General features: G+C 33.1%; 1 pseudogene; it reads left to right on the top strand.

The window, feature by feature from the left end:
- Window positions 1-20,294: 20,294 nt before the first annotated feature.
- On the top strand, window positions 20,295-21,358 carry LOC115980465 (annotated as a pseudogene).
- Window positions 21,359-22,367: the final 1,009 nt, after the last annotated feature.

Genomic DNA, 22,367 nt, shown 5'->3' with positions numbered 1-22,367 from the left:
TCAAGCACAGATCCAAAAAATTCAAAATCAAAACTCAAATCCAAATCAAGACATAGACACAAATATTGCTAGAATATCCGCTTTATTCAAAATTTTCAGCATTTCCTCCATTTTCTTATTAACTAAACATAAAATAACCAAAAAAAAAAAAAAAAAAAAGATCTATAGACAAATCAATGTGCTTGAGATGAAGAAAAAAAAAAAAGAAAAAAAAAAGAAGTTACAAAGAAACAAAGAAAAAAAAAAAAGAGTTGTCATGGAGTGATGAAGAAAAAAAATATAGAGAAAGAAAGAAGAACCTGGCGTGACTTGTAGAAGAGAGGAGCAAAAAAAGGATGAGCAAAGAAAGAAAAGATGAAAATGGGGGTAGGTGGGAACCTAGCGTGAATTATCATTTAGTTTTTTTTTTTAAATTTTGGTGTTACATATAGCCACGTTTTTTGAACGTGGCTATAAACTTAACCTATAACCCCGTTTTAAAAATGCGGCAATAAGTTAGCTATAGCCGCATTTTTAAACGTGGCTATAGGCCATCCTTTTAAAAAATATATATTATTTGGCTGGACCTATAGCTACGATTGTTGAACGCAACCATAGACTTAACTTATAGTTGCGTATTAAAAACGCGGTTATAGTTAAGCTATAGCCACATTTTTTAAATGCGGCTATTAATCCTCCTTTAAAAAAAAGAATTTATTCAGCTAGCCCTATAGCCACGTTTTTTGAACGCGACTATAGACTGAACCTATAGCTGCGTTTTTTAAACACGGCCATTGATCATCCTTTAAAAATAAAAAATAAAAAATTATTCGGCTAGACATATGGCCACGTTTTTTGAACACAGCTATATACTTAACCTATAGCCGTGTTTTAAAAAAGCAGCTATAGGTTAGCTATAGCCGCGTTTTTTAAACGTGGCTATAAGTCAACCTTTAAAAAAAATATTTATTATTTGGCTAGATCTATAGCTGTATTTTTTAAACACGAATATAGGCCCTATCCAAAAAAAAAAAAAAAAAAAAGCTAAAAACACTTACAAACGCGACTATAGACTTAACCTATAGCCGTGTTTTAAAAACACAGCTTGAGGTTAAGTCTATAGTCGCATTTCGGTTAAGTCTATAGTCACATTTCTTAGAAATGCGACTATAGGTTAGCTATATTCGCGTTTTTTGTAAATGCAGCTATAGCCCGCGATTTTTGTAGTGATGCCCGGCCTACCTTCATCATAAATCATGTGTGGAAGTACCCCTTGGGTTGCACCATCCCTTGCATCCATTACATCCTCTTATTCTTTTTGACGAGAAAACTGGTTATCTTGAGAAAGAAAAGAGCAGATGCGAAGTCTGTAATGAATCTCGTAAGGAATACACTTATTGTTGTTATCATTGCGACTTCAACCTTCACATCAAATGTGTCGTTGCCCAACTGGAAGCCGAATTCCACAATCACCCATTGACTCCCTTTGGCAAGTCAATCACATTCACTTGTGACATTTACGGCAAAGAAGGCATGGGTGTGCCCAATCTGTGTGCCACAAGCTGTTTTTGGATTCATAGAAGCTGCGCTTCTTTCACACACAGACTCAAGGCTATACGTCACAAGCATCCCCTCTACATCACCCATTCTTCTTTTAAACTTCGTGAATCCAACTCCCGATTTTATCAACTTTGTGTTTAAAAGGTGGACTCATGCTACGGGCTTTACTATTGCTCCAAATGTGATTTCGTTGCCCATCTCAATTGTGTTATAGACCAGGGAAACAAGGAGTACATAAATTTGCTGGAACTTAAAGATGAGGAGAATGAAGATGTAGAGCTCAATTAATTTGTTGAGTCAGCAGTAGCTTACAAAGTCAAAAATATCAATGTGAGGGAGGACAGAATTGATATAGCCACAAAAATTGAACATTTTAGTCATGAGCATGACTTAAAGCTTACTAATGAGGATGTTCATAATAACAAAAAATGCTACTAATGTGTAAGAGCCATTTTCCCTCCTTTTTATAGATGTGTCAAGTGTAGCTTCTTTCTTCATAAATCTTGTGCTAATTTACCAATGAAAAAGTGAAACCCACTTCATGGACACCCATTCACCCTCTAAAAGGTGCCCTCCTGGTGTCATGCCTGTTACTAAATCTGTAATGGCTTCTTCTACACTTGTGAGTCATGCTAGTTTAAACTTGATATTCAATGTAGTTTGGTCCCAGAAATCCTTACTCATGAAGGTCATAAGCACCAACTTATCCTCTCCTCTACAAGCTTTGGACAGAGTTGCAGTAGTTGTGGTGATAGAAGAAATCTAGTATTTTATTGTACCACTTATGAATTTGCACTTGACTTTAAATGTGCGACAATACCACAAACCATAAGGTACAAACAACATGAGCGTCCCTTCACTCGCAATTATACAGCTGAAGATGACTCTAGTGAATATTATTGTAATATTTGTAAAGAAGAACGAAACTCAAACCATTGGTTCTACTATTGTGCAGATTACACTTATCTTGCACATCCCAAATGTATTCTTGGAAAATACCCAAATTTGAAGTTTGGAGGCGCTTACACATTTGATTGTCACCAACACCCCCTTACTTTCATTGAGGAAACTAAAGATGACCCTCTATGTCACATATGTAATCGTCCTTGCGAAAAGTTGATCTATCAATGTATGCCATGTAATTTCCACATCCACAGGTATTAATGTATGCCATTTTACGTTTTATTTTACACATGATTCTTTAATTAGAATTTCCTTATTTGCTTCTATATTTTTTTTTCTTTTAAAAGATCATATATAGCTTGAATCTTCTCCTATGTTGCGTCTTTCTCATGTTTTATTGATGGAGTTCATAGTTTGACTTTTTTTTTTTTTTGATAAGGAGTTTGACTAAGTGTTGTTCCAAGTGATTGTTTGATTTGGAGTAGTTTGTTATTGCAGCATATTAGAGATCGGCTGGTTTTAGAAGCCATACTTGTAAATTGAACCCTTCCATTATATTGGCAAGATATCAGGGCCAGGAACTATTTATTGGTGGCATTGGCATTTCTTCTCAAGATATATGTATAGTGACATGCTGCCATGCTATATGGGAGTTTTCTAGCATCTATTATGTTGTGTTTGGTAATCTTTGGCATGTATGGCCTGATGGTATTGTTATTGGTGTCTTGTTAATGAAATGCTAGCCAATGTTACACTAAAGCTCTTAACTAATTGTCATTTCAGTCATTATATTTCAGATTTGTCCTGTAGAAACTAGAAAACATGTGATGTTTGAAGATTGTTTCTTTATCTGAGTTGGGAAAGTTACATTAGTTAAGTTTGGTCCATGTTAGAACTCAATGAGATTACCTTTAGTTTTAGAAATTCATCTCAAAGGACCTCCAATTTTATATGCACTACTAACCCAATGAGTTCAGAAGAATATCTACTTGTTAGGTGCCATCCCTCATTTGAGACCACTTTGATATATGCAATGTGGAGGTATTTGCCATGCACATTTGCACAAATCCACATGCATATCCACTTCTATAAACATTAACCATGAAAGCATTCACCCCATTCTATAAAATTTATTGTACACATACATTGGATTTGAATACAGGGACGGAGCAAGAATTTGAAGTTAGGAGGGGCAGTTTCGCTGTTAGTTGCATGCGGTGGCTCTAACTTCTAGCTCAATTGCTTAAGAGCTAATGAGTTATTTTATTTTATTTATTTATTTTTTATGTGTGCATCCAGGTATGGACAAAATTATTTTGTTTAAAATTTTTTAAATGCTTAGGTTGTTTGTTTAAGGTAAAATTGGATGATTGAGTTTAATTGTTTTTAGCTTTACTATTGGTAATTTTTGTTGTTGAATAATTTTTTTGCTTGTTTATTTTGCTTTAGATTTTAGATCTGACTTTTAAAAGGTGGAAAATGCTAGAATTACAAACTTTTTTTTAGAAATTATTAATGTAGTGAGTGGTTATTAGTAAGTAAAAAAACAATGTAAGTGATGGGCCAGATGCAAACCAATAAAAGTTTACTACCACAACAATTTGTAAAAATGTTTATAGATAATTTTGTGGCTAGAATAGTACTCCTAAAAGAATCAATGATAATATTAAAGGGGGAAAAGTGTGATTTTATAGAAAAAAATTACTAAAATGGATGACTATGTATATATTAATTTTTTTTTTTAAAAATGGGGGGGGGCCATTGCCCCCCGCCCCCTAGTCCAAGTCTCCCTCCGTCTCTGTTTGAATACCTTCATAGGCATATATATGATTTTAAGCAATATGACCAATGCTTTCCCTTTAACCTACTATAGAAACTACAAATGTGGTTTTAATTTTAATTGTTATATTTTTCTTTCAAGTTCAGCCTTTGTTTTTTATTGTTGACTTGAATGTGCTATTAGGGCTATCCACTATTTTAGTTCAATAATGGACAATCGAGTTGTTGTCCTCATTAGTGAAATTAATAAATAATCTTCAAATTCAGTAACCCAAGATGTCTCTCTCTCTCTCTCTCTCTCTCTCTCTCTCTCTCTCTCTCTCTCTCTCTCTCTCTCTCTCTCTCTCTTTCTGTATATATATATATATATATATATTTGTTTATGATTTCCTTTGTTTTTGTTTTTGTTTTGGTGGATTTGTGATGGTCTTTGGCTGACCTACTTTGGGTGGGTGTGTTTGGGTGTTTTGAACAACATTTGAATGGGCTATGGGTGAAAGAGTGATTGGGAGTTGGAACATTTACCGACTGCCGAGATGTGTCCATTGTGGGGCAGCGGTTGGTATTTCAATTATAAGCCTCAAGTCTAAAGTTGCATCAAATTCAAATATACATAATATACAACCAGGTAAAGCTCATAGCTTTTATAATCCTTTTTTTTAAAGGTAACTTACCTAAAATTTTGTTGCAATCATAATTATTAGTTATATATAACTAACAAATTCTCTGAAGTTATATGAAATTTCTTAGAACTAATTTATATATTACTAAAAGTTAAAGCGTGGCATTTATTGCTACTGAGCTCTTATTGCACTACCTCATCGCCATGTCATTCGCCACATAATTATTAATTATTATTTATTCCTATTTTTTTACAAGAAATATATATATATATATATATAAATAGATTATTGACTTTACATATTCATCTTTGTCGGTTTTAATATTTATATATATTTCTTTTTTATTTCCAATTTTCCTATAATTTTTTTTACATTCACTTATTTTTTAAATATTTACACTTTTTTCAACCTTTCTTCTTCCCTTACATTTTCATCTCCTCACTACCCTCTACTTTAATATTGCTATTCATCTTTCCTTTTATCTTCCTTTATTTGTCTCTTCTTATCCCTTCCCTCTTACTATAAATTTGTCACTCTTTTCCTTTGTTTACATAGTTTTGTCTAACAAAAAGGTTCTCTCTCTCTCTCTCTCTCTCTCTCTCTCTCTCTCTCTCAATGTTTTGGTGGATTTTTATTTTTTATTGCATCTCCACTTTAGGTTGATAAAATTTTGTGTTTTTAAGAACTTTAATTTAGGTTGATACGATTTAGTTTTGTGTTTTAAGTTATTATTATTATCATTTTGCTCTTTTATTATTAAATTTTATCCGATTACATTATAAAAAATTAAAGATAGTAGATCAAAATAGAATAGGATTCCATTACATAGCATAATTTGGATAATTTAGTGTTTATTTTTATATCTTTTAATTTTTTTCTTATTTTTTTCTTCTCTTCTATTTTACTCAATATTGAAATTCAACCACATCCTCTTTATCATTAAATTATTTATATTTTCTCTCTCTTTATGCTTTAAAAAATAAAAAATGCAATATTTTACTGAAATTCAAATAAAAGAAAATTGTGCTCATCAAATTGTACTCATTTTTTTAACATTTACACTTTCTCCAACCTTTCTCCATCTCTTTACCTTTTCATATCCCCAAACATTTTACCTTGATATCACTCTTCCTTTTTTCCTTTTGTCTTCCTTTATTTTGTTTCTTTTTATTATCATCCTCTTAGTATAAATTTGTCATTCACTCTTCCATTCTTTACATAATTTTCTCTCACAAAAAAAGTGGTTACTTCCCACTCTTTCTCCCTCAATTTTTGGATGGATTTTTATTTTTATTTTTCTTGGCATATCTATTTTAGCTTGATAAAGTTTTGTATTCTTTAGAACTCTATTTTGGTTGATGGGATTTAGTTTTGTGTTTTAAGTTTTTTATTTTTTATTTTTTTTATGACTTTGATTGTTAAATATTATAATATTGCATTATAAATAATTAAAAATAGTATAAAAGAATGTACTATTATTATATTACATTGAATTATTTGGATAAGTTAGTGTTTATTGTTATGTATTTTATTTTTATTTTTTTTCTCATATCATTTTATTTAACATTTGAATTCAGCCACATCTCCCATATATATCATTAAATTATTTATATTTCCACTCCTTTTTATTTTAAATTTTTTAAAATATAATATTTTGCCTAAATTAAATAAATAAAATTTTCCACATTAAGTGGAGTAATGCTAGGAAAACACTCATTCTCACACCCAATGCATCAAAGGAAGAATGAAATACAAAACAAATCAAGTTAGAAACACAAAATTAAAATAATAATAATAATAATAATAATAATAATAATAATAATAATAATGCATATTTAATAAGATAGAATCATCATCAAATTATGGAAAACAATAGGTTGCCAATGGAGAGAGAGAGAGAGAGAGAGATGGTATAGAAAAAAACCAATACAAAGTAATAAAGAGTAGATAAAGAAAAAAAAAAAAACCAAACGTCAATTAGTAATCGTTGATTGGAAAACGAAAAGGTTGTACGGAGAAGTAAAAAATAAAAAAGAGATTACCATGTAGAGAACATTAAAAACTTTACAGTGTAGTAATATAAACCGTTAAATTCACTTAAAAAAATTAAATTAACAATCAACAATTAAATACAATCATAATACTAAATTTAAATTTAAAACTAATCAAACTCTAACTATGGAAACCATATTAATCATAACGAAAAAAGAGATGTTCTCTAATAGTAGTAGAAATTACATAAGAAATAAAGTTAGAAAATTTAAAAATCCATTTTTTGACATTTCATTTAACCTTATTTAATATATATATATATATAATTTTCATACACTATTACTTTCGAAAATCTAATGAACAATGCTACCTCTCATTTATTGTCTTTGTTATGCAAATCATCAGTTAGTAAATATATGATAATGGTAAGAAGCGTTACAAATGAGATCACTAAAAAAAATATAAAATTAATTAGCCACTATCATAATGGAGTAGTAGTCTATAATTTTACACATCCAAAAAAGTGGAATATATAGAGTTTTCTTACAGGTATGTGTAAAGATTCACTATATATATTCGTGTGTGTGTGTGTTAAAGGTAAAAAAAGGTTTTTATTAACTTAAAAACTAATGAAAAACCAATGGTTAATAACTAAAATTATAGTATTAATAAAATATTTAATGAGACCATTCTAAAAAAAACTATCAAGTGCAACGCGCGGGTATGCGACTAGTTGTTAGTAAAAATGAGAGGCTGGACTTTTCTTCTAAAAGACATCTCCTATTTTGCTTAAATAATACCCAATATACCAAAAATAGCAACATTAATGTGCCCTAAGTATGGAGAAATCGTCTTGAATGGAGGTGCAATTGTGGTCATCAAGATAGCTCCTGAAATGAAGAAGATATCATAAGCGTTAAGACCATTGAGCTGGATTGAGTTCATTGTAGTGATGTCTTTTGTAAGGAGTTGTTGTAGAGTTTCTGTCATCGCTAAGAAGATTTGGAAGTTGATCCAGTGTATTTTGCTAGTTTTTGGAGATCCTAGTTAGTAGATATGTAACTAGTAGCATTCATTGTAGTTGTTGAAATAAGCATGTAATAGTGCAGCAGGGATAGTTTGTTGAATGTAACAAATTTTTAGTTGTAATACTAGTAACAACTTGAATTAGTCTTGTGACCAATTGGAATTGAGCACATGCCTAATTACAGGTTGGTTAGAGAACTTAGTTAAATAATTATGCTGTGAGTTGAGTGCTTATAAGCTGCTGTAGTAGGATTGTATGATTCATTGTGCAAAAAGTATCAACTAATTTAAGCTCAAAACTCTTCCCCTCTCTCTTTTCTTTAGGAAGTCCAAGTCCCTTTGAAGTGACCTGCTCTCTCATTTATTTGCATTCAAGAATTAACCAATCCAATTCAATTAAGATCTTAACAATAAGTTCAAAGTTACATATGAAATGGAAAGTTATGTATAGTGATATGATGTACTGCTTCATCCATTTATTGTGTGTATAAAGTATTTTTATAATTAGACATAACAAGTGGAATTCAACTGAGATTTCGAATTATGTTTACTCATGATGAAAACAAAGAAGTCTATTAGTTGAAAAACATTTTGGAATTCAACATTTCTTTAATTTTTTTCAAATGATGATAGCATACTATTGTGTAATCTTTTAGATTTCAATTATATGTCTGATTTGTGAGCTCCCAAGGTGCCAATGCTAATTAAAATTGAAATTGTTGTGTAGCTCTTGGATTCATTTTATAAACCACTAATTAAAATTGAAATAGTTGTGCAGCTCTTGGATTCATTTTATAAACCTATTATGTTGCAATAGTCCTGGCTGAAATTAGTGAGTTCTTCAATTAACAATTCCAGTTCTTCAAGTTTGATGTTTGTAAATAACAATGATGGGTCATAGTCATACATTGTCCATTATCTATCTATGCTAATCACACTTTTAAGGTTGGTTTGTCTTTGATTGAAAAGTCTAAGATAGAGGAATTGGATAAATAATAGAAAAAGCAAGGGAAACAATATAATCATTATCACTTGAAGTGGAAAGCTTTGAAGAGAGAATAGAAAAGGCTTATACTGGATCCAAGTAATGCGGTTGATTATGTTGGGAAATTTAGACCCCGGTTGATAGAATTAACAAGTTTTAAACCCAAGTTGTTAATTAGATTTATTATAAATAAAACTTGTTAAAAACAAACAAACATCAATATCATGTCAAAATCATGCAATGGAAAAATAAATAAGACAAGATATGATGACCCAGAAAAACCAATGAAACAGATTAGTTTCATAGTAAAAAACCTGGGGGAAAACCTTCTCGAAAAGCAATCCACAATAGAAAAGAGAAGTTTTAGATCTAGTACAAAACCTTTGTCCTTAAACTCTACAATCCCCGTAGATGAACTTACAGCAGAAACCTTCTACCGCTTCAGAACCTCTGAACTCTTCAATATATGAATGCCACCCTTTTTGTTGCACGGATCCCAGTACATGACTAACTCCTTTATACGAATCCCAGTACGTGACTCACTCACCAACTTGAAGAAAATTGTTGGCTGCAAAGTTCTTCACTTCATCAATAATGAAGATCAAGAAGCACTTGGTTACAAAACCCTAAGCTGCAAAGACGCAGTAACTTCTTTCAGAGAGAATAAGGCATCGATCACCTTTTGCATATGTTCTCCTTGTATTCTCTTATATGACGGCCTGTAAAATAAGCCTTATATAGGTCTAGGGTTGTGAGAAAAGAAACCCTACACATACATGTCATCATGGGCTGAAAATCAAATCTGAAAATTTGAAATTCGTAAAGCTGGACAGATAAGGTGTCGAGTAGGTGTCGAGCAGGTGTCGAGGAACATCTCGATCGATCCACCAGGTGTCGAGAAGCTATCGAAGAGACAGAAGATTTCTCGATCGATCGACCAGCTATCGAAAAGGTGTCGAGATTGTGATAAGAAACACCTTAAGAGGCTCGATAGATAGCCTAGCTGTCGAGAGGTATCGAGCAGCTATCGAGCTTTAAAAACTCATCACTTCTTTACTTGTTTCTTGGACAGACTTGATGATATCAACACTTGAACTTGAAACAAGATTTCTTGAAGTATTGAACACATTTTAGATCTACCCAAATACAAATAAAATGTGTTTTGTCAAAGGATTAGCCAATTACATAAAATCATGACATATGTTCTTAACACATGAACCACATATGTCCTAATAATCTCCCCCTTTGGCAATCTATGACAAAACCACAACAAACAAATGAACATATGAGAGAAGTCATAAATCACTTAACTCATATTCACTTGTTGACTACAATAAAATATATCCTAACACAAACTCTTGAAAAACTTTGCAAGAAGAGAGTTTGTGGCAAGTAGACTTTGACAACCTGTATTTTTGAAATACTTTAAACAAAATACATCAAGGCATCTTTATGTGAAACAGAAATAAATAGATTGCATACAAATAGAAACATGTGTATAAAGATAAAAAAGAAATAACAGATGTAAGGATAGGTGAAGAAGACATACATCATCAAGCACAATGTATGTAAACATGGTCACAAGATCGGTGTACAAGAAGAAGGAAGTAATCACTCCCCCTAATAAGATGAAACACATCTCTCCCTTACAAGGAAGAAATGTATTTCTCCCCCTAACATGTAGAATCTTAGAAAGAAACCACATATTCTCCACAATTTCTCCCCCTTTTTGTCATGATTGACAAAAGGGTACAAGAAGTTAGAAAGCTTCACCCGAGAGACATAAATATGATCAAGGATGATCAAGGGGGCACAAGAAATCCATATAAATGCATGAATGTAATGAAACAAGATGCTATGGATGACAAGATAATAGAAGGATGCAAAACATGTGAAAAACAAATCTCTCAACAAGAAAAAAGTTAAGCACATAGATCCCAAAACACACACACACACACACACGCTAAACAAGTCTAACTAATTTTATATTTCAAAAACAAGTTAAGACAGTTTAGTGAGCATACATAAACACATGAAAAACCTTGTGATGGCCAAATCACATTGTACCTGCACATGTATCAAGAGTAGCAAAGAATATTGCGTGTTGTGTATAAAAAACCTCGCAAGATTGTATAAGTGTATACATGTTATAACGATTTGAGATATGAGAAAATCACTTTAACTCACACACAATCATTACTGTTTGATGGGGACTATCACCTTCAAGGTACATCTTATAACTCCCACATCTCCTAGAAAACACGCTTGCAATCATTTTTAAAGCATTTTTTTATCTTTTTGCTTTTGATTTTTCTTTGCATATTTTCTTTTTAAGCAAATCATGCATGGGCATATAAGAGAGAGAAAAGAAATACCCAATGATATTTGACATTCCAATTTTGCTATGCCTAAGCACACAAATGTCATTGACACTGCACTTTTGCTATGCCGAAGCATACAGGTGTCATTTCATGATTGGCGGGCAATAGTGGTGAGATGGTTATTTATACCTTTTTCTTAGGATTTTTTTAGTTCTACCTGTCAAATAGAGTGATATGAGTGTTAAGTACAAGAGATAACTTAATCTTATTCATCACAAATAAGAGCCACAAAGCTCACTTGCTTAGTTGTGCATAGAGATGCTCATCTAAGTTATAAGAGATACAAAGTTTAGAAAACTTTGTTTCAATGGCCATCTAAGGTACACAAGTACTAATGTACACAAACACACACTGTTTTTGTATTTTTCTGATTTTTCAATTTTTATTTTGAAAAACAAACAAAATAAAGACTAAACAACCAAACAAAAACAAACAAACAACATGAAAGTATGAAAGAAGGATGCATATGCATGAAGGCATGATAGAAAGGTGCAGATGCATGAAAGCATGATTTCAAAAGCAAATAAGAAATCAAGCAAAGAGAGTCCTACTTTAGACAGAAAGCATTAAAGCAGAGGACAAACAGAAAAGACAATTAAGTCTTAGGCTCCTTTCTCACCCACACAGCATGAGTCTTTGGCCGTGAAAATGAAAAGACACGTGTCCTAGTATGTCTACTAAAGGACATAGAAGAATTAAAATTCTCCTGAAAATGGGTTAAAAAGCCCAAAGCTTTTAATAACTCTCCAAACGAAGGTGTAGGTCCTTGAGAGAAAACCTATGACCGTTTGGACAATTGCTTATGAGGATATAGCTTAAAGCAATTACGACGAATGTGTCTAGAAACACCATAATGGTGACAAACATGAGGTCTAACAAAGGATTTAGAATTAGCCAAATTAGTTTCGGATTTCATACCTTTATCACATTTCTCAGATTAGGGCACAAAGACAGTCCTTGATCTAAAAGCCATGAAAGAGGAGGGGCTGGAGGAAATAGCATATCCTAAGCCAGTCTTATCAGAACTAGGCTTTTGAGCACTCAATACCTCATTAAGCTTTGCACTAGACATCCTCTCTATTTGAGTTCTAGCTTGACTAAGCTCAACCTCGAGATTCTTGACCTTCTTTTCTAATGAAGTGGTCTCCACAACAAGAGTCTCAACTAACCTTGTAGTCTCATCTAGTTTGACTAACAGATCAGTTTTTCAGTTTTTATCTCATTAAGCTCTTTTCTACAAAGATAAGAAGTCTTTTCAGATTTTATAAATTCAGTGCATAGCTTATCATAGGCTTCCTAAAGTGTCATCTTCTTGGATACTTCATCATCAGAAGAATCCTCATTGTCACTAGCACTCTCCACAATCACCTTATCGGTTGTGGCAGCAAAGGTCATAACGTGACGACATTCATCCACATACTCATCAAAAGAGTCATTCTCAGTATCACTCTAAGTAGCAACCAACCCTTTATCTTTGGACTCCTTGGTCTTTTCCTTCATGAGGTAGTTTGGGCACTCTATCCTCATATGACCAAAACCTTTGCACGCATGGCATTGGATGAGGGGTTTCTCATTCTTACCCTTCCTAGAGGATTTAGATTTCCTAGGAGGTTTTCCCTTATCATTTTTCCTAAATTGAAGAAGCTTGATAATCTCATCAGTTATGAAAGTTAGATCCTCATCCTCATCCTCATCTTCATCTTCATCTTCATTTTCATCTTCATCTTCAGAGTCCTCAATCTCTTCCTCTATACCCTTAAGAGCCAAGTTTTTTCTCTTTCCACCTTTTCCCATTGAGCCTAATCCTATCTTATAGGTTTGAAGGTTTCCTACAAGCTCAGTTAAAGGAAGTTGATCAATGTCCTTCACTTCCTCAATGGCAGTGATCTTGGCATGGAATTTTTCAGGTAAGGACCTAAGGATTTTCCTAACAATTTTGGATTCTGTAATAGATTCTCCAAGATTGAAGGCAGAATTCATAATATCCTTGAGTTTAGCATAGAACTCATCAAAGGTCTCATCCTCCTCCATCCTTATTTCTTCAAAACTGCTAGTGAGTCTTTGAAGCTTCACAGTCTTTACTACCGTGGTACCTTCATAGGTGGTCTCAATAATGGTCCATGCTTTCTTGGCAACTTCCGTGGATGATATTTTCTTGAATTCCTCATTGGTCACCCCACAAAACAAGGCATTCAAGGCCCTACTGTTGAAATTTTCTGCTATGATTGTTGCATCATCCCAATCCACTGGCGCTTCCTTTGGCTTAATCCAGCCAACTTCAACAGCTTGCCATACCTGTTCACCTAAAGCCTACAAAAAAACTTTCATACAAACTTTCCAGTACGCATAATTAGTTCCATCAAATAAAGGAGGAATCAAAAGAGATTTTCCATGATCCATGACAACAGGGGTCAAGGATCACACCTAGGAAATTAATCCAATCAGAGTGTACCCGCTCTGATACCACTTGTTGGGAAATTTAGACCCCAGTTGATAGAATTAACAAGTTTTAAACCCAAGTTGTTAATTAGATTTATTATGAATAAAACTTGTTAAAAACAAACAAACATCAATATCATGTCAAAATCATGTAGAGGAAAAATAAATAAGACAAGATATGATGACCCAAGAAAACTAATGAAACAAACTAATTTCACAGTAAAAAACCTAGAGGGAAATCTTCTCGAAAAGCAATCCACTGTAGAAAAGAGAAGTTTCAGATCTAGTACAAAACCTTTGTCCCTAAACTCTACAATCCCTGTAGATGAACTTACAGTAGAAACCTTCTACCGCTTCAGAACCTTTGAACTCTTCAATATATGAATGCCACCATTTTTGTTGCATGGATCCCAGTACGTGACTAACTCCTTTGCAAGAATCCCATTACGTGACTCACTCACCAACTTGAAGAAAATTTTTGGTTGCAAAGTTCTTCACTTCATCAATAATGAAGATCAAGAAGTACTTGGTTACAAAACCTTATGGTGCAAAGATGCAGTAGCTTCTTTCAGAGAAAATAAGGCATCGGTCACCTTTTGCATATGTTCTCCTTGTATTCTCTTATGTGACGACCTCTAAAATAAGCCTTATATAGGTCTAGGGTTGTGAGAAAAAAAACCCAACATATACATGTCATCATGGGCTAAAAATCAAATCTGAAAATCTGAAATTCGTAAAGCTCGACAGATAAGGTGTCGAGCAGGTGTCGAGGAATATCTCGATCAATCCACCAGGTGTTGAGAAGCTATCAAGGAGACAGAAGATTTCTCGATCAATTGACCAGCTATCGAGAAGGTGTCGAGATTGTGATAAGAAACACCTTAAGAGGCTCGATAGATAGCCTAGCTGTTGAGAGGTGTCAAGCAGTTATCGAGCTTTAAAAACTCAGAACTTCTTCACTTGTTTCTTGGACAGACTTCATGACCTCAACACTTGAACTTGAAACAAGGTTTCTTGAAGTATTGAACACATTCTAGATCTACCCAAATACAAGTAAAATGTGTTTTGTCAAAATATTAGCCTATTACATAAAATCATGACATATGTTCTTAACACATGAACCACATATGTCCTAACAGATTAGCATAAGAATAATGATGAACAAGAGCTATACTTGTCTTAAGTATTTTTGCTTGGCATAGTCCTTCAAGTTTGGATGCTATAATAGCTTAGATACATCAAGGCCAACTTTGTGGGAGAGAGTGGCGAAGATGGGTAGTGGTTTGATGGAAACCTCAAAGATAGAGAAGTTGGATAGCAATTAAAAAAAAATGTTAAAAAATCTGAGTTATAGCTTAATTTTAGTGGCAAGTAGATGTCCTTCTTGATGCTCCCAAAATGAGACACAGGACCCAGCAGTTGGCTAAGCACTTCATCCACAGCTCACTTATCATTTTGCTTCTCATGGACTAACCCACGAACTTAACCACCAATTGCAGACCACAACATTTCCTAGAAATTTCTCTTATAACAAAAGTAATAAATTCTAGCTCAAAACATATCTCTTGCATTCTGTACAAACGAGTTCCAAGCCTATTCTTCATTTAGAAATATTTCCATGACATCTTGATTGGTCATCATTTGCCTACAGTTGGCGTGGACATCGTCTTATGGAATCCCCACAATGTCAAAATCAATCTTTTTGGGACCAAATTTCACAATGCTAGTGAATAAACTGAATGGCATGTTCCTCGAATGCCAATAGAAACCAAGGGCATGAGATCTGAAATTATAACAATGACAGCCTAAAAAGGTGGACTGGTATGAGATCATAAATTATAGAGACGTCTTAAGAATGGAGGCTCAACTCAAGTTTGTAAATGGTAAATACTAACAAAAGGCAAGAAAATGGAGAATCATTTTGAAGATGATGGAGGTGAACTTGATAAGAGGTATGTTCCTTTCCGGCTTTAAGTGATTTGTGGGGCAACCAAAATGAAGTTATTGAGCTTACTAGTATTGATTGGCTTGGTATCTAGTAAAAATGTCAAATTGAATGAAGTGAATATATATTTACATTGTTAGTAAGCACTTTCAAAAGTGATACTATGGTTTTTTGAAACATGATTCTTGAAATTTTATACTATTCACTAATGTTAGCAAAAGAATGCTATTTGCACACTTTGTTGTACACTTGTTTTTCACACCAGACCTTTAGACCATTGAAAATTAAAACAAAGATCTCATTTCCTTGAATTCATAAACTACAATAAGTTTTTCTTATGTTACTCAAAGTCTATAATAGAGGTGAGTTGAAGATCTTCTCTTGTTAGCTCATTCTATATTGACTTAGTATGTAGATCATCTCATAATCACACACACATGTTATAAGATGCTATACTTATTTATATTGGGACCTTTTTCCTCCCTTTTGTGAAATAGTATGCAGACTATCATGAGGGCCATTTAATTATCAATGCATAATATCAAAAATGGCCATTTAATTTAGGTTACCCATTGGACACAAGGTGTTTGAGGAAATGTCCTCCTTTAGGCACTTTAGTGGTGGTGATAGCTTTTTTTGTCAACTTGTCAAAGTATTCACATATAAAAGATCAGTTGGATGGAAGTGTTTTGTTGGTAACCTTTTTCTACACTAATAAGTGAATGAGGTCGAGATCATATGAATGTCTCCTTTTCTACTTAATATTACATTAGAAGAGGGTGCATGCTAATTTGTGTTGAAATTGACACCGTAAGACGTTTTATGTCCATTGGCTATGGAAATTGAGGTATGAAATTGGAGAATGTGAGAGATGATAATTGGGTTCTCTAAGGGGATCTCACAAAGTGAGCATTTACATTGGGAATTGTACTCTTTCGTTGATATAAAATGGCGGTTGTTTGATCAGCTAGAATTTAGACTGCCTCTTGCTAAGAGAAGTTCTTATTTGCAAATGATAACTACAGAATCGCATCTTGGTGTATTGGTTAGGACTTGTACTCTTTTGAAGGGTGCAACATGGGATTTTTCTAGGACTGTTCTAAATATGTTAGCAATCCTTTCTCCTATCAAACTTAAGAATTGATGAATTATTCATACAAATTCTTGCTTAACGATTGTCTTTCTTTTCTAGTCAAGTGTCTTTAATGTTTGATGTGAGTAATAAGATTAAAGCAAGGTCAATGCCTCATTGGACCAAAATGTATTCTAAGCTCTATTGGTTTTTCAAACTTGGTGTAGTAGATTATATGCAATTTTTAAAAGGCATCTACATCATGAAGCTTGAATTACAATCAAAATTTGCGGCTAGCAGTAATTTCATGTATGCAGCAGCTGGGCAGAAAATGCAGCTGTGGCATTGAATATTCTTCAAGGCAGTAGCGAATGAAAGTTGCAGCTGAATTAGGTGATGTTTTTAGTTTCATGTCAGTGTTTTCATTGTAGTTTAGTTGTTTGTAATAATTAGTGCACATGCATGTATTAGGTGATTTATTAATTACTTAGGAAAAAATTAAGAATGTGCTAGTTACAATTGTAACTAAATCTGTTACAGAAGTTAATTACAGCAGTAATCACTTAGCAAGGCTTGTCTGCTAGTGTGGCTAGTAGTATAAATAATGGTAATTCCAACGTAGGATTTTGCTGGGATTGTTCTAAACATGTTAGCAATCCTCTCTCCTAAACTTAAGAATTAATGAATTATTTTTTGATACAAGATAGAATTTCTACTCTAGCCTAATCTAAGTGTATATGTGTGTGTCTGTCTTTTACTAGTATTGATACAAATACTTGCTTAATGGTTGTCTGTCTTTTACTAGTCAAGTGTCTTTAATGTTTCTTGTGAGTGATAAGATTAAACCAAGGTCAATGCTTCTTTGGTCCTAAACATATTCTAAGCTCTTTTGGTTTTTCAAATTTGGTACAATAGATTATATGCAATTTACAAAAGGGCATCATGCCGCCCCCATGATGGTTGGTTCTTATCATTTATTCACGGAAGAAGAACAAAAGACAAAACTATCGAATGGCCAGTACAACTTTGTTTTTTTTTTTTTTAATAAATTTTTAATGAGGGATTTTTCCATGTTGATTGGGTGATTTTTTCTAATGCAAGAATAGGGTAACACTAATGGAGAAAGGTAGTTTAGTATCTCTCTATAATTGGATGCTATGTAAAACATATATAATATCAAGGTATTGGTCCAGGCTTTTCACCTATATTTTATGTGCCAGGAGATGGCAAAGGAAGAAGACCTTACTGACAACCATTTCAAACCTAATATTACACAATACACAATCTCAGTGAGGAGGCCAACACAGTGCCTACGTCTATCACATGCCTGATTTTATATATTGAGAATAAATCCTATCAATCTGTTTATATATATGTCTATGCAGGTTTGTTTGAGCAACAAGAAATACACAACAAGTGAAGCTTCAGACAAAGAATGTCATATTAGTTTGACATCCAAGGCAAAGATATGCTTATAGTGGCAAGGAAAATTCTTGATAGAGTAAATTTCATATGGGTCAATATCCAATGGGCAGCGTAACAGATGTGTCATTTTTCCAACAAATGTCAACTTGGTTGCTGAAGCTCTAGAAAGAAGAAACTAGGACTGGTAAAACCCTCTCCTCCCCCCCCCCCCCCCTCCCACTTTCAAGATATGCTACTCTCTATGCATACATTCATATGGAATGTCAATGATATACCTGTGTTTATAGTTACACAAGATCTTTTTATGGAAAAGAGACTCATTTATTACTATTTGCACAAGGTGCACTCTGTTCGCGAAAAATAATCTGCAAGCGCACAGAATCGTAATAAGTAGTAATTAAAGTGTTTTTAGAAAATGAATGTCGAATTCACAGGGATTAACTATGTTATTGAATACCGAAATTCACTAAATTAATTACTATTTGGAAAATCGAAAATAAATGGAATGTTCTACTATCTGAATTAAATTAAACTATTTAATAAAAATAAATCTACGAATAAAAAGAATTAACAAAGCGTAAAAATCTAACAGTGTAAAAATATAATAAGAATGGATCTAGAGCAGTTGATTTCACCTAACAAATCCCACACAATTTATTCTTCCTAATTATTAAATTCTAATAATCTCCCGTTGATGATTAAAAATTCCTTAAGTATTCAATATCTTCTCTTGAATAATATCAAAAATATCTTCAAATAACAATTCCATATCTCTATGTGAATTTAATTAATTGGAGACTCATTACGTACTTTGAATTTTTGAAAGCATCACACTAATCGTGGTAAAGCATCTCTACTTTCACTCAACTAATGGTGTTTAATTCTAGAACTAAAATAACAAATCACCTCTCGGTCTAATTGTCATTCAATTGATCAATCAATAATTCGTAAAAAGAAATATTAAGCATTAAGAATAAGAATTAAACACTCAATCATGGAAATATTAAAAATAAAATAACTCAGAATATAAATTGTGTGTTCATTGCTAGACTACATCAACGCTCTAGAAAATAAAATTTAGTTCATAATCAAATTGAAAAGAAAACAAATAAAACTTATGTGTTTCATGGGAATTGGTTGATCAACATGAAGCTCTCACCCCTTGTCCTCAGATCCTCCTCTTCAGAAAGACTCCCACAAGCAAATTCTTCTATGTGGCGTCCCCTTTTCCTCTCAGGTTTCTCGTCTTCAGAAAGTCTCCCAAAAAAAAATACTTCAATGCGGCACACTCAATTTTTGCCCTAAAGAGCCTTTAAATAGGTAAAGGAATCCTATTCTCGTTTGGAGAAAATCTCAGATTTTTAGGCTTCACTTAACTGACGATTTTGGCCCATTTAACTTCAGAATTCGGGCTTTTGGTAAACTACAAAGTTGTAGCCCTTTAAATTAAATTTCCAGCCCAACTTGAATCATATCTATTGGATATCTGAGCCCAAAGTTATGCTGAAAATACTAACTGATGTGCAGGCTGGAATCCTAATCTGAATTGGACTTCGATTTGGTGCAAATTTCCTTTGATTCCTTGCTCCAGTTGGACTTAAATTTAATTGGGTTGGTCTTCTCTTGAATTCATGCCTGGCTGGATGTAAGTCGACTTGATTCAATTGGCCTAGCCCCACTTTGCATGTAAAGCCCTTGTAGATTAATCTGAAATCTTCTCATTCCTTCAAAGCACAAATGAATAGATAAATATAAATAAAAATCAAATCAAATCAAAAGAAATAAAGGAAAACTAACAATTTTAATAAATAAGAGGATAATAAAAATCATGTAAAAATTACACTTATCACACTCAATTACTCTATTCTTAATAAAGGATGAAGAATCAATCTTTCTTTGTGTGAAAAATGTATAATTGACTTTAAGCCCTTAGAATCTTCATTAAAAATATTGACTCATGTAGATAGTTTGCTTCCATATGGTGTCCTATATATATTTAGTCAAAGAAAAAAAAATGGCAGATGAATGAATTCATTCTCCTTTGTTGTTGCATTGAAAACCATATTATATTGTTTGCATCTCAAACTAAAATTTAAAAAACCTTAACTATCACATCTTAATTGCCCTTACTTCATATTTAAATCAACTCAACTAAGCCTTAATCCCAATTAATTTTGGGTTGGCTATGAATACTTATAAGCTAATCATTAAGATATTCAATGGAACCTCACTAGTTGCGTCGTTACCCCAAGCTGGCGAAAGAGACACTAGTCACTAGCCCCATATTTAACAAGGCAATATTCCAGGCGGACCCAAACTTCTGAATCAATAGTCAAATTTTGTTATGGATGGAAGGATGATTTAACACCAATGCTGCTCCATTATTTTGTTGTAATCATTCCTTGGAAATGAGTGATGATCTTGAACAAGTGATTCTAATGTCCAAAATTGACGCCTTTCTTAGCTTCTTAATTTTTACAAAGTTACAACTTGTGAAAGGATGTTCAAAAGCAATTGCCTAGAATGCCTACATAAATCCAGAAGACCATAATTTTGGTGATGATTATGTACAAGACTTGAATTTTCTAGCGAATAATGCTGTGAACTCAAAACTTGAAGACAAACTTGATAATTGGTGGTTCGAAGATGTTTCATTTCTTTGAACAAATCAATTTAATGAAGTCATTCAAACTATTAAAAGTAAAGGGATGAAATCACAATTTGTAGGATCATGAAAAGCTCGTTAGACTGCAAAATGGCTTTCTTGAATCACTTTTGGGCTTCACAATTTGGCTCCCAAACATCTAAACCCACAATTACAAAGAGTTACAAGTAAATTCTTGTTTGGTGTGCTCCATGTGGCAGAAATTTTAGTTTTTTTGCAATTTTCTCTACACCTATGCCAGAAAGAATTGACTCCATGTTGGAGTAGTGTCATCTTCCAGATCTCTTGGTTAAGAATTATGGAGACAGTGAAAGTGGTTATGTTGTGGGCATTGTTATAAGGTGGTTGAATCTTATGTTTATTTTCTTTCAGGCAAACCCGCACCAAAAATATTTACTATTGGAAGATATATAGATGGTTATCTTATGCTAGTTGCAAGGGATGAGAACCTTTGTGCTATAAGTTTTCAGTCACTTGCAGAAGCAATGCCAAAAGATTATCAACAGTGTGATAACAACCTCTATACAACCATTGACATGTATCTCAATTTATGGAATTTTGAAGTTGGTTTAAAGAAAAAATAAATGAAGTTATGATTGTTGGGCTTGCATGGCTGTTGAGTCTTATACATGTGCTTGGCTACGACTGTTTAGCTCACTGTGTAAGAAATATGGAAGGGGTAAAGTGGACTGAAAACTTGGTGAGCTAGCCCAAGAATTAGAGTAGTCACCCTTAATTTGTAATATCTTAACACCACAAAAGTCCACAAGTCCAAACTCCTATCATCCTTTGTATAGTGATATGCTCAGTGTGTGGTTGAGTATTCCTTCCAGCCAAGCCTGAACTAGGCCTGAAAGTTCAATATCCAAAAGCTTGGGCTCTAGATTTCTAGCTAGGAATGGGATACACCTTATAAGTAATAACTCTTTTAAACTACGGAAAATGTGGAAAACTTCAGTCATTCACTATACCACCAATCCAAATACTTTGGAGTGACATTTATGGATTCAGATCAGGTGTAATACCTAGGGTATTTTACCTGATGCAATTTAATCAATGGCTAAGATTGAAAGTTAAAAAAACAATTTTCAATCTCAACCATTAAATAAAATATATACAGCATCGCCATAGGGATGAGTATATATTACTAAAACAAAGGAATTTGCTGTTATACAGTATCGCCATAGATTGTCTAATATTTAGAGTTAAATATAGTAGATTGGTTCCAAATTTATTAGATTCAAGAGGTTTGAGTTACTAATAATTTTTTTTTTTTTTTTATCAAATAAGACTAACGTCACATCTTATGTCGTATGCTTGCCCCTTGGACATCGTGCCCTACAGTATTGACTTAAGACTACTTTGCTACAACTTCAAGACACTTAAGAAGCCTGAATTGAACCCATAATCTTAAAATTTTCAGCCATCATTATTCTATTTTTGGGCTCAATAAATACAGGAAAAAAAAAATTTCAATGTAATTAGTAGTACATAATAAAAATAACATTAATAATAGACCAAAATTAAAATGAAAAAAAGAATCATAACAGCATGTTAATAATTAAAAGTTCTAGAAGCCAGTGGTAAGGTTAA

The sequence above is a fragment of the Quercus lobata genome, chromosome 3 (assembly GCF_001633185.2).
Source record: "Quercus lobata isolate SW786 chromosome 3, ValleyOak3.0 Primary Assembly, whole genome shotgun sequence".
NCBI classification, from domain to species: domain Eukaryota; kingdom Viridiplantae; phylum Streptophyta; class Magnoliopsida; order Fagales; family Fagaceae; genus Quercus; species Quercus lobata.
The sequence above is the reverse complement of the archived record's forward strand: the minus strand, read 5'-3'. Positions and strand labels throughout refer to the sequence as shown.